Here is a 14,857-nt window from a genome sequence, read left to right on the forward strand (position 1 = left end):
GGAGACAGAGGGAGGAAAGAGAGGAAAAAAGAAAGAGAAAGAAAGCAGAGAGAGAGACAGTTGCCTGAAACACTAAGGAAGTCAGTGCAGGATGTAGTCAAATACTGACCACTTTTCACGTCACAATAATGAGAGAGATCGTGTGTGTGTGTGTGTGTGTGTGTGTGTGTGTGTGTGTAGGGAGTGTTATTCTGAAAGTTGCCAGGCATAAAGAACTGCTCAAAAGGGAAATCCCAAACCCAAAATAATAGCCAACACATTCTGTTCGGGACACATGAGATTCCAAGAAAGGGGAAGAAGAATCTAATTGCAGATCACCTAACGTTTTCTGGCAAAGAATCCTTCCAAGTAACCATACAAGGAGCCACAGGGGAACCTTGAAGGGAGAAGACTTTGCAATGGGAACAGAATCTGCACGAGGACCCAGAGGCACCCTTTCGGGGCACAGGACACCCCAAGCTACTTCGTCCTCTGCAGTCCTCCCCACTCAACATCTCCCACTGTTACCTGTTAGGACTTTCAAATCTTCCTCACTTACAGACTGAGATAATGACAGGAGACTTCTTAAAGAAAACTGGGTTCCGTGTAGCTAACGGGTTACAAACGTTCCAATTGTGCATGCTTACGCCAAGTAGGCCCCCCACTGGGGACTTCCTCTCTGTGCTGGTCTGAGGTTTGATCGTGGACACAACAGTGAAAGCACTTTGAGAAATGAAACAGGGAAGGCGGAGAAAATACTTCGGGAACCTTACAACTGATGGAACAGATAAAACGCCACGTAAGACACACGGGCCCCATCTCAGCCTCGCCTTTGCCTCAAAGGAGTATGTTCGGGAAAGACTGTCAACTACTTACTCCCCCACACCCTGCCGTAAAGTAACTACACGTCCCCGCAAACGCCACCATAAACTCTGAAGAACCTGCTCGCGTTTCCAGACTAAGGCACACCTGGTTCAGACGCTCCGTAAGATCGCTGCCCACACAGCACCCGCTTCCCTTGGAGGCAACCTCACGTTGCGGTGATTCTGTGGTTTGGTGGAGGTGTCCTAACGAGCTGCACGTCGAACTAGCGGGACACACATGTGACCAGAAGCATTTTTATCCCGTCTCCTGCTGTCCCTTTCAAGCTGCCCAGCACAGACCCCCTCTGTCTGTGGGATGAAAACCCAGCAGGCCCGTCAATCCCCCTAACGGCTCAGGGGCCTCTGCTCCAAAGCCAGCGATCCCTCTTCAGCCTCCAGGAGCCCGGGGACCACCAACAAGGTGAAAATGTGTCTCTTTGGGAAAGGAGGAGGCAAACTTCTGGAGAAACTTACAAGGGAAGAAGGCAAAGACACAACCAAGGAATACTGCTCACGAATAGAGACGCGAAGCCAGATGCAATTAAAAGCATCACTTGTGGCCAAAAGTCAAAAACTTGGATGAACAAATTCTTTCTAACTGACAAGAACTCAAAAATAAACAGAATTCCTGAAGAATCTTCTCGCTATTAAAGAAACGAAAGCAGTACTTAAGAACTTTCCACACTTAAACATAAAACAAGGGGTTTTTACAAGTGAGTTCTCCAAAACTTTCAAGACAAAGGTTATTCCGTCCATTCTCATATAATGCCCTTCTGGGGATGAAGAGAGGGACCATGCCCATCTCATGAGGCCAGTACAAACTTCATGTCTCATTAGGCAAGACCAACCTCGTTCCTGAACATATATCCCAAATCCTAAATAAAATATTAGTAAACCAGACCCGGTTGTGAATAGGAAAACATAATATGTCCTGGCCAAGTCTGATTTCTTCCAGAAATGCAAGAGTGTTCTCATATTAGACAGTCCATAATATTCATCCACCGTATCATCAGAATATTACACGGTCATCTCAATAGAGATGTGGTCAAACATCACTCAAGCTAGGATCAGAGAGAAACATCTCCAACCTGGTCAAGACCACGTGTGAAATACCTACCATGGATACTCTTCATGGGAAGACTCTAGAAGCAACATTCCCTTAAAACCAGGTAATGACCAAAATGGCCATTGTTGTCGCTTGAATTTAACACCTGTGCTGGAGAGTGGAGTCAACACCATGAGGCAATTAAAATACATTAAAGTCACCGGGGCACCTGGGTGGCTCTTGATCTCAGCTCAGGTCATGATCTCATGGTTCGTGAGTTCGAGCCCCACATCAGGCTCTGTGTTGACAGTGCAGAGCCTGCTTGGGATTCTCTCTCCCTTTCTTTCTCTCTCTCTCTCTCTCTCTCTCTCTCTGTCTGTCTCTGCCCCTCCCCTGCTTGTGCTCTGTCTCTCTCTTTCTCTCTCAAAATAAATAAATAAACATGAAAAAAAATTTAATAAAGTCACAGGATTAAGAAAGAAGACATAAAGTCACTATGAACTACAGAAGATATATATAGAAAATCCAATAAACATATGAAAAGATATTCAGTAATTATCTCAGTGTAAACCAAGAACACACGAGATTCCATCCTGCCCCCACTCGACTAGAAAAATCAAGACTGCTGATAACACCAGAGCTCGGAGAGCATGTGGACCAATGGGTCACAGAGTACAAATGGACACAACCTCTTTGGAAAGCAATTTGCTATTTTGTTGTGACGTTCAGAGTTTGGATGTCCTACAAGCCAACAAGCCCACTCCTGGGCACATGTCCCAGAGAAACCCCGTGCACGCTCCTGAAGAGAAGTCTACAGAAGTATTAACAGAGGGAGAGTTTACATCATCAAGAGACTAGAAAGAACTCAAATGTCCGCAGTGCTGAACGGATACACAAACTGTGGCACATCCACACAAAGGGATGTTGTGCAGAGATGAAAATGATAGCAGCCACATACAACAACTCAATCTCTTTTATTCAAAGGTCTATCAGGGTAGAGCTGGGCAAAGCTGCTAGGGGACAGGCCACAGGGCGTCGGCAGGGACATGAAGAGTTAGGGTAATGGCGGTTTACAGGGCCTTTGAGAATGAGATGAAGAGAACTTGGTGACGCATCAGCAATGAGAAGTGTCAAGGAGGGTAAGTCCTGGGCTTCAGGCTCGTGCAGTTGGTTGGGGATGCCATTCTCTGAGGTAGGAACACAGGAGGGGATGGCAACATAGAGCAGGTGTCAGATAAGCCACTCTGTAAACAGGAGACGCCCACAGGAAATGAGAAAAGACCATGCCTGTAAGGAGATGAGGACTCTCACATGGAAAAGACACAAGTGCAAAGGCCCTGAGGCAGGCGTACACTTGGTGTGTTCAAGACCAGCAGCGAGGCTGAGAGCTCCCGGGGGCTGGAGGACCAGAGAGGAGGGAGGAGCTGAGGTGGGGCAGAGCCTGGAGACAGTAAGCATCCAATAAAGGTGGGACTCCCTCCTTCTGGTGCCCCCCCCCCACATTCAAGGGAGCCCAGCCTAAGAAGCACAGATAGATTATCCTCCAGAAAAGGCAAGAGTCACTTTTGCAACATGAATAATCCCTTCCGAATTTATTTCTACATTACCATCTTCCCCTCAGGCAAGCTGACTTATTCCTCGTAAATCATGATTCTGTCTCGTTCATGTTCCTGTTTTCAAGCCTAAAGTTTCCAACTTAGCGAAATTCTTCTCCAGACTGAGGTTTAAACTAGAGCAAAAATGCACTACTAATGAGCTAGAGATAGCACGTGGGCTTAGTAATAACAAAACCTAAAATTGGCTTTTGATCTATAAAAAACGTAAAATTCATCATTGTGCTACTCATTTTTGTCAGCCTTCTCTGAGTGAAGCCCGTTCCAAAAAGAATCATTACACAGAGTCACAGAATACCTGCCCCACAGCGAGAAAAAGGTGGACCAGGTGATTGAAGTCCACGGGCAATCCAGAAACCTCATTTCAGTGCAATTTCGAGACTTTCTGCCATCAATACCTCATTACAGCCACTCTCAAGAACAAAATTGGCTGATTTATGAACTTGGACAAGTTTCTTGGCCTCTCTTAGCCCTCGATGTCCTCAGTTACCGAGTCACGGAGGCTCCGTGGATGCTCCTGTGGCCACCCCCGCAGCGGCGGTGCCCCAGCCCCTGCAGGACCGCACGCGCCTCCCGTCCCACAGGCCGGGCGGCCCGAGAAGGGGCCCCGGAGCTCCGTGACCAGCGGATTGATGGCTGAGGCGCTGACCCATTTCGCGGAATCTCAGAGCCCGACTTGCAAGCTTGCAGACTCTACTAAATCACGCTTAGGAGCAAGACGGGACTCGCCAATACACTGCGGAATCGGGACCTCACTTCACAAAAACACATAGATAAGAGGAGGGAAGCCAAATACAGGGGCTTAAATGCCGGACAAGAAACACTTAACAAAGAGAAAACTGAGAAAAACACAAGGTGGGCAAAAACAGAGAAAATCCCAGATACAGGAAGTGAGCCCGCGTTCTTCAAGCGTTCTTCAAGTGCGGCGAGAGCATCTGGGACGTCGCCAGTATTAACCCCCTATCGACCAAAGATTGTCAGATCACCTTGGTGGGTGACATTTTTCGTAGCTACACACGTAGACTTTTATAATAAAAACACGTCAGCGATTCTGTCCCCCAGATTCACCTCCCGACCAACTCTGCTGGGATGCAGTGAGAGGATGAAAGGGAAACACATGTGAACCCGTTTTCCTCCATCCTGGCTGCCGACTGGAGTCACCTCGGGGGCTGCTAACGCCCTGGTGCCAGGGCCCCACCCCCAGCCAGTCTGATCTGGTTGCGCCCCCGGCACAACCTCGGCCAAATCCCAGACGGCTCTAACGTGCAGCCAAGGGTGAGAACCACCCTTGCTTCAAAAGTAGGAAGCAAACTGGAGGAACAGCCATGAGACAAGAGGGCCGACACAGAGGTGTGTGCAGGCTGATCTGACTCAAGCCGCCTTCCTCTCATCTTACAGAAGTGCCACCGGAGCGAGAAGAGACTTCAGTTCTAGGGAATGCGGAGCTCTGGCCGGTTCAGCACGTAATTACATTCCCCTGTCTCTCCTTCCAGCCAATTTTCCCGCCGTGCAAGTGATTCGAAGGTTCCTATGTCACCAATCCACTCAAAACACGTAGGACTCGCCGCCTGGTGGGGCCGGTAAATTTCCTTTCACTGACTACGGTGCCTGAGAGCCATGCTGCCCTCAAGCCAGCATTCTGCCTCGCTAAATTCCATGGCAACGCCTCCTTCTGCTCAGGCGGTACCCAGCCCGCCGGCCTCCTCAGCCCCAGACAGAAGCAGCTGTGTCAGCTTAAAGTCCCAACTTCGAAATTTACAGTTATGTAATCCTGAGACAAGTCACTGAGCGTTTTCCACACGGTTCAAATGAAGATGCCACCGTGTACACACAGCCCGGCTGGCAGGGCCATCATCACACTCACCGGGGCTGCGTTGCAATCTGTACCACCCCTGGGTGGTATCGAAAGAAAGCCGAGATGAGATCAGGGATGCGATACGGGGACTAAAATCCGGTGGTTCTGTAGCTGTCTGGTTAATCTGAACTGATATTTTAAACTCAGGGTCTCTGCTGTGCCTGCAGGAAGAAAACGGTTCATGAAATACAAATGTCCCTTTATCCAGGATCCTCAGTGTCTGGGGCACTCTTCCAGAAAGCCCGAAAATGGGACACACACAGCCAGCGATCCCCCCAGTCCCTCTAGAGCCAGCCGTGCATGGACCCATGTCCCACAGTGGATGACATGTCCTTCTCCACCTACTTCTACCTGCGAGCTGAACACCTTCATGCCCTGGGCCCTCTGAGACATTAAGACGGAAGAACAAATGAGTTCTTTTATAAATACATATTGTTTCTGTAATTGGAAAGAAATAATATATTTTTAAAAAAACAATGCTCTAGCGTGTAGGAATGTTCATAAAACACAAATAGGAGTGTAAATTGGTAAAGCGTTCTGATGGAAAATTTGATAACGGAAATCAGAAATTGTTCAAAATAAGCATTTAAGTTTAATTAAACAAACATATTCCCTAACACTGCAATTGCACATCTAAGAATTTGTTTTCAGGAACCAAAGACTTAGCACCGGTGAGCTCTCTTTCACATGCATATGGTTTGCAACAGCACAGACCAAAATCGTCAGGAAGTAGAGACTGGCAGTAGGTATAAGGATGGTCACCACATATCTACCTACCTACATGGACAGATGGGTGGGTGGGTGGGTGGGTGGATGGACAGATGGACAAACGGATGGATGGATGGGTGGATGGGTGGATGGGTGGATGGGTGGATGGACGGATGGACGGATAGATGGATGGATGGATGGATGGACGGACGGACGGACTAATAGGCAGGCAGACTTGCTGGAAGTCAAGGCAAAGTTAGGTTGCATCATCCTTATTTGAAGTAAATACACCAGCTCACACGAAGACAGAGTTTTCCCTGGTCCTGAGCAATGTGATTCTGAACTCTGCCATCAATGGAAGTTTTATTTAAAATGCACATTCAAGCTACATGTGGCTGTTTCTTTCTTGGCCTTATGGGCATAACACAGAAGCACGAGTGCGTGCCTTTATTTCTCTAAAGGTCCCGATGATATGGTCCAGGTCACATGGCCTTGAATATGTTTAAAACTGGAAAGAACGTTGGGACCTAGTCCCTCAACCACACCGTTCACGTCATCGGTTCCATCGGGCCTCCTGCGAGAGCCACAGGGAAGACTGTCACGGCTGAGGGAAGTTGGGCCACGCAGATAGCAGAGACTGTCTTATTGAAAAGGCAAAGGAATCCCCCTTGTACACCGGCCATAATGGAGGGAGGTGACAAGCGGGAGATGCTCAGATCCAGTATTTGTGACAGCAGAAGTAGTGTCCTGAGGCCACAGAGTTCTGCCAGATGAGTCAAATCCAATTCCTTCACCTCCTAATACCAAGTTCCCGCCTACTGCACTGTAGACGTTCACTATCCCTCGTTTGTTACACGTACCAACAGAGCAGTACAAAATTAACCGCTGAATACGTACCTTTATTTATTTTAATAGAAGGATCTGATGTCATCCATCTAAGTGCCAAAGGAAACCCACCAAAAATGACTATTCGCATTTGGGTAAAATTGCAACGTAGATGATTCTTTTGGCCCTGATTTGCTGAATCAAGGACTTCTTGATCCCACTCCAGAAACACGAATGTAGAGTCATGCTCATCAGCACACAGGAAAAACACTCAATTTCTCTTTTAAAAAAAGTGTACAAATATCAGAGGACACGTTAGATATAAAGGGGCTAGGTCTCAACACTGGTTTACGCCATTTAAGGTGGAGATTTGATAAATTAGAATATCATTTTTGCCCTCCTGGTTCTCATGATGGCATTAGGATAAAACGTCTAAAAAACCATTTAAAAGCTTAAATCAATATTAAGATCATTCAAATTGCCCAATTAACAATTTCTGTCTATCGAGTCAAAGGTTGATGGTGGATACATAAATTCTATGAAATGTCTTGAAAGATTCTTGACGGCTTTCTTTCTATTAGTTGGAGTACTGGGTGTTTTATAATTAGCACTAGGAATTAGCATGGAACAGTGATCCCAGAGAGAGATGCCCCAAGACAGGTTTTAGAGGATAAGCGGCCAACGTGATTTGGGACCCTGGGCCATGATGGTGCCACTGGCGAGGGACACGCCTCAAGTTGTCCCAGGGGCCTCCACTGCCCCTCCTGTGCCTGACCACTCTCCAGAGGAACCTTCTCCCCAACCGTCTTCCCCTGGAGAGGCTGAAAGCAGGTGGCAGAAAACAAATCTGAGACCACGCCCACAATGTCCTCACACGTCCGGCCGGGGCAGGTCATGGGCTTGGTTACCTAGTCCTGTTTTCACAGCCTTACCGAATTTAAGCTGCTAGCTAGGAAAGAGTAACCCAAGATTAAGAGGAGGACTATCTCATTTTCAGGTTATCGTGTATTTTCATACACAAATTAATTCAAAAAATTGCTCCATTTCGTTAGGTACACTAAGCGGTTGTAAATTCACACCGGAAGCCAAGCGGTGAGCCCTCCTGGATAATGGCTGTGGGCTATATTTTAAACTAGCCACTTTGGATGTGTAACTTGCCCATCAATCGCACAAACACACACGTAAGAGTTTACTCATCACACAGTTGCCTCCAAGAAAAATGGAGACTTTTTCCTAAATCTTTAGATTTTAGAAAAACTTAAATGTTGCTCTAGAATAGAATTTTGTCCTGAGATAGCACAGAATGTTCTCTCGCCAAAGCAAACATCCCATTTTTTCAAAATTGTATTTCAATCACATATTTGGCTAATTACCAATGACAGACCTACAAACACTTATTAAACATACAAGACTAATTAGTCCTAATGGGGATTCCATCAAGAGGATCATCGGCCGCCCCCCTTCTTCCCAGCTGAAGCCCCCCGACTCCTTGACTTTCAACATTGTCCCCCAATATTCCCCACCTCCATAGTCAGCCCCACAACCTGCCCAGGGGCTCAAACTCGAGAGGCCGAGGTCATCCGGACTCCTTTCTTTGCACCCACGCTGCAAGTCACGTGGCCTCATCCCAGCCTTCAGATGCGCAAATGCCATTTCCACCTGCCTGCACCTGGCTCGCTCTGCCCTGCTCCCCACTCAGATCTAAATTCAAATGTTGTCTCCTCCCTGGGGTCTTCTAAATCAGTCCGAACTCTATCTCCGTGACTCCTCTTTTCTCTTTCCAAGCACCGCTCATTGCCTTTAATTGTCCGCTGTTGTTCGTCTGCTCGTTGCTGCTTGCCCCCACCTGAACGTGAGTTCCAGGGGAGCTGGGGTGGTCTGTCCACGGCCCAGAGCAGTGCCTGGCACACGGGAGGCACTCAGGGGGCATCTGCTGAACAGTTTTGTGTATAGAAAGCATACGTACGGATTCTGATACTGATAAAAAGATGCGGTACAGTCTAGATATCGAGGACCCGGTGGCCCGCATAAGGATCCCACATGAGAAGGAATGCTGCGAAAGGCCCGCAGGAGAATGGAAGGGAGAGAGGGGATGGCCACGCGCCTGCTCTTACGCGCCTCAGCTGCAAGGGACGCGTGGCTGCCACTCAAGTCCCCACCTGCCCGAACTCAGCCACGCGGCTCGAGCCCAGCCAGGAGGGAAGCCTGGGAATCTGGTCTTCCTGAGAGCCCCAGAAAGGGAATCATGGCAAACACAGAGCTCTTCCTCGACCCCAGGGGGGTCCGGAGACAACATTCCCCTCCCCCCCCATGAGGAAGCACAAGAGACTGAGGCCAAGATATTCTCATGAGTAAGAACGTGGATGCATGAGAATATTGGGTCAGATTTCCTACGGACTCTAAAATACTATCAAGTGATGGTTCTGTGTTTAATGAAATTCGGGAGCACTTTTCACAGCCCCCAGAGCACTCGCTGCACCCCAAGAGTGCTCACTGCCTGAGGGACTCTGACTGCAACAGTCTGGTTCCTTCTCACAGTGTTGGGCTTGTGTACAGAAGTGTCCTCACTTCAGTTCGGTCCCCCCACGCCCCATCCATGGCAGCCTGGACTCCAAGGACAGGCCATCCTCGGGCTGCACGTCCCCAGACCCATCCTGGGCTGCCCGCCGGTGCTGGACCATCTCCGTGAGCACGGCCTGAGTCCCGCCCGCCGGGGGAGCGGGGATGTGGTCTCTGCATCCCCGCACGTCCCATGCAAAACCGCGTCTACACAGCAGGTGCTTTCGATGCCCAGCCACAAGCTGCCCTGGAGATCGTCACAGACAACCCACAAGCAAGATCTACTCCCGCATCTGTGTGTCTGTCTATCAGAAGACACTCCTCCATGCAGAGTGCTTAGCCTATATACACAGGGCAGGCCAGAAACATGAGGGGGTGAAGGCACCTCAAGACAGCCCCCACCGATGGGCAGGGGAGTTGTGAATGAACACCCCAGCCTCCGGGGACCGCCCTGAGGTATGTGCACTCAGGGTCCCCCGTGAGATGAAGCCCTGGCAGATGCATGCTGGTGGACACATCCCTACACAATCCCTGGTACACACAGGACCCAGCTTCTTCACGGGGCACCCCATGGGTGCACAGAGCCCGTCACTTAGTAGGTCCCCCTTAAGGTTGGCCTAAGGCTCTGCTATGATTGTCTTGAATTTTTTCATCACTTTTGAACAAGGGATTCGGCATTTTCGGCTTGCACTGGGCCATGCAAATTATGGAGCCTGTTTGACTTACTGGCCTCCTCCTTCATGAGGCTTATTAGGGCCCCCCTCACATAAACCACTTGCATTCAAATCCCTGCCTCAGAGGCCGCAGTTAGAGAAACTCGAACTAAGTCAGCAGAAGACGCCCCTTCCCTTTCCTTGTACTCCCCACTTCCTATCGGCCCCCTCCGTGTTTCCTCCATTCTCGGGATATCACAACACATCACCAAGTGTGAGGCCGGGAACTCAGTTTTGTCCCCTCTTCAATCAAAGTCCAGCTGCAGCAAAGAGATCTGCACAGTACGTGCTGTGGGAATACAATACAGTGACCTTCTTGACTCTCACTGATCATTGCAAGAAGCCTTGCGCCTCAGGATCTTTGCACTTACCGCCCTCTGGAATGTTCCTCTCCCCATTAAAACCGTTAACACAGAGAAACACACACACACATGCTCAGTCTGTTTCTACATCAGCTAGGGCTGGGATATTCACATAAGGATTCTTTCCCTTTCCAGTGATTTAGCACCGGCTTCCTCTAAACCCAAAGTCCCCAAATATACATGAAAAGCTTTTCCTTCACTCATTGTATGAATTAATTTCGGATCACACCTCCGGCATAAATTGTACCTTCAATAAAGATGACCGTGAACTCAAAATTGACTTCCAAAACACTTCCTGTGCATCGCTGTGCTACACGGGGAAGCTGTAATTGCCCCCTTGACTCCACTTACCTGTAGAATCTGAGGACAGAACCTTGATCTTGTGGACACTCTATAGTAAGAAAAAATGTTATCAAATATCCAGTATTGGGCCATTTCCTGGGACAGTGCCCAATTACTAATTTGAGCCTGATGAGCCTGCATAAAATCTCCACAGACAGGAAACTGAGAAAGAAAGGTTGAGGTAGCAAGAGATTTTTCTTTTCCTTGAAAAATGTTCCGTATCAACTACATACCCATTACATTACGGTTAATTTTAACATTTTAATCACGGGGTCCATAAATTTTAATGTGTTTGTTGTGCACTTGTTATGGGGTCACCATCAGGCTAAACATCACAAAAGCACAAGGCACATTTAGGATATGGTTTCAGCCCTCAATCTGGCATAAATCTGGTTGGGAAAGCAATTTATTGCTACTTGAACACTGTGGTGAAGTTAAAAACCTACCTAAGCAGACAATGTGTACGGTAGGCGAACAACAGAAGTTCCCTGAAGACGTCAAGCACACCTTTACTTCAAGGACTTGGCATTTATGGCTCCTTCTAGAATGTTCTTTCCCTCAGCCACCTCCAAGGCTTGCTCACTCACTGCATCAGGTCTCTGTTCAAAGGCCCTGGGTCACATGGGGGGGTTTCTCCTTGTGCCCTGCTCCCCACACACTTCACAGCACTTGCCAGCCCTAAGTAGCACGGACTCCTTTTACGTTACTAGCTTCTGTCTTCCCCTCCCGGGAAGTGCAAGGTCCGTGAGAGCAGGAACTTGGTCTGTCTCCACTCGCTACTCTGTCCCTGACATCTACAGGACTGCCTGGATCACAACAGGCATGTGACAAAGATTTCTTAAATTAACGTTTGAGAAATGAGTCACATAACACAGCTTCTTTCACAGTATGATGTCACGGGGATTAAGATATTTTCCAGGAAAGATTACAACTACCATCATACGGAATTATAAGCTTCCTAAGGGGTAAGCCCGGTCTCCCAACATCGGCCTCGTAAACTGTATGAGCAAACTTCACTACAACTTGCTGATGGCCTACATACCCCAGATAAATGCTGGATTTGTGTACCTACAAACATAGATTATCTATGACCAGTAGATACAGAGGAGCCCAATTAAACATATTCCAAACTCTGAACATCAATACCAAGGCTGGCGTTAATTTTAGATGTCCACATAATTTGAAGCAATTAAACTCCATATATATCTGAGCCACATCTTCTACAGACCCTTTTCAGCAGGGATGACAAAGATCAGACAGGAAAGCAACTGTCGGGGCGCCTGGGTGGTTCAGTCAGTTAAGCGTCCAACTTCAGCTCAGGTCACGATCTCGTGGTCCGTGAGTTTGAGCCCCGCATCGGGCTCTGGGCTGATGGCTCAGAGCCTGGAGCCTGCTTCCAGTTCTGTGTCTCCCTCTCTCTCTGACCCTCCCCCCGTTTAAGCTCTGTCTCTCTGTCTCAAAAATAAACGTTAATAAAAAAGAAAAAGAAAAAAAAAGAAAGTAACTGTGCGGTGTCTCATCTGCTGAGGCTGAGCCTTCGCTACAGAGTGGATGCCTTTCTCTACCACAGTCGTCCAACTCGTCCGTTTGCTTGTTGGTTGGTTTCAGACCAGGCAGTGTCCTGTATTCGCGGATTGAAATGGAGATTTCTTGCATGTGTAGGCTTCATCCCATGACATAAAATACGCTTCCAGAAAACTCCCCTAGTGGCCAAGTCATGCATGAACCAGCTGGGTTCAGTGCGTGAGGCCAGAGGAAGGGCCAGCACCCTTAAACACCAACCACTTTCTGGGAGGCTACCCAACACCCAAGCCTCGTCCACCCCTTCTCAGAACTGCACTGAAGTCATCATGGGCACACGCCAGTCAGCAATTACTTATCACACCTTGCGTGGCTTGGAGTTTAGAATGTCTTGTAGCAGAGTCCGTACCCATACGATTTGGGTGCTTCCTAGGGTAGTTAAGTACAAAGCACGTGGTCTCGGGATATGTGTTGGCTGACAGGTATTTCTGCCTCAGAGCCTGGCAGGCCACCCACAGTGACCACGCTCTGTGGACTAAAGATGGAAAGCCACCTGAGAGCCAGCCCCAGGATCAGTCAGTGCCTCCCTCTGGCAGAGTTCATGTTCTCTGTGCTCCCTTCGTCCCCGGAGCAAACCTCCCCTCACGCCATGGAGGGATCCTCAAGAAAATATGAACAAGTGGAAACTTCCGTCACTCTGATGAAATATTAAAGCAACTCCGCTACAAGATGAAGACTTCCATGCCCAAAAGAAGAAAGATGCATGAGAAACCACTCTCTTCACATCGTCACGGGGGTGGAGAAGAGGCAGGACACTTCCCACTTAAAAGGACGGTCACATGCTGGTGATGAAGACAGTACTTCTGAACGTTGGCCTGGTCTGTGTGCATCCCTGCAGCCCGCGATTGTGGCAGGTGGCATGGACAGCGGGCATCGTACCCTCCTCCTGGAACACGGGCAAACACCAGCGTCCAGTGTCACCGTCTCCCAGAATGGAACACAGGAGCGACATCAGGAGTGTTGTCCAATTGTCAGGGCCACGTCATCTCTCTCTGGAGACTGCCAAGCTGACTAATTCCTCCTTATTCTGAGCCTACCTTATTCCTTTTTTTTTTTTTTTTTCCATGTAATTCTGCAAAGCTTTAAAACAGGAAAGGAAAATTCGGCCATGAAACGCTTTACGTGAGATAAAAATCCCCACCCCCAGTCTTCGCCCGTTGTATTGCCCCTCAATACAAAGCAAGTTTTATTAACACAAGGCAAGTGCTCAATTTAAAGGGAACTGTAGGCATTAAAGCAGATTGTTTTATGTCTCTGACATGAATACTCCGGGTGGATGAACTATCAAGCCCTGGGTTTAAGTGTGATTAATGCCGAGTACTTGGAAAGCATCCAAACTTATTAAATCTGATGGAGTAAAACAGCATAACTTTCTCATATTATTTCCAAGAGATACGATTAGACTGAATTGTAGCCGTGGAGGAAACTAGGAGCGAGCCATGGTGCAGGGAAGAGGGAAGTCTGTTTTATTTACAAAGAATGAAACAAGGGGAGTCGGGCGCTTCGGCAAGTACGGGCAGAGAGCTCCGTCACCTTGGCCCAAGGAAAAGAGTGAAGGCTGAGAACAAAGTCAACACAACCTTCCTGTGTATTCGGCGGCTTTTCCACACCCCCTCGAGCATGGCGCCCTAGTAGAAGGAAAAAGAAAGTATCTGGTAAAAGTGCCCGCCCCCCACCCCAAAAGGCACATATCGATACGTTCGCACACACATGTCATAGAAGCATCGGGGGTACGCGGAACAGCCTGCTTTAAACGGCCCCTTCCGCAGAATGCCGCGTGTTCCCGTGTGCCCTGTGTTTACACAGCGTGTTTGTAGCCCAGACAGGCTCGTCTGAAACTGACTGCTCACAGGCTGACCAGTGCGGGCACTGCGTGGGCCTGGCCCTTCTGAGCCACACTGCTCCCCAAAGGCAAGCAGTCCCAAAAACTCACACGCTCGCTAAATTCATTCAGTTCTGCTTTGAACAAAACGAAATTCCAAAGACACAAATAAACAGAAGAAAATGACAGACTGACGTAAATGAAGTCCCAATCTCCAGCGAAGAAGAATCTGCTGGGTGTGTCCCCCGCGGGGACAGGTCAGGCCCTCGCCATGGAGGGACACAGGGGACACCGGTCCCCTGGGCCCTGTGCAAACCCTGTCAAGACTCTACACACCGGCCATCTAGACACTCGGGTGCTTGGATTCCAGGCAACTTGGGGAAAGAGACACATACAAAAATGCTAGTCATATCCAAGCCCATCCCAGTCGATGACAAATCTCAAGGCAAATCTGAGACGTGGGAGGAGAGACGAACGCCCCCCCCCACCCCCGTCTCTTAACTGATAAAATAACAAATAGAGAAAAAAATCCGCCAAACAACAAAGCTTCAATTTATTATACATGCTCATCAATTTAACCCAAAAAAACC

This window comes from Panthera leo, chromosome A2 (assembly GCF_018350215.1).
Source record: "Panthera leo isolate Ple1 chromosome A2, P.leo_Ple1_pat1.1, whole genome shotgun sequence".
Lineage (NCBI taxonomy): Eukaryota > Metazoa > Chordata > Mammalia > Carnivora > Felidae > Panthera > Panthera leo.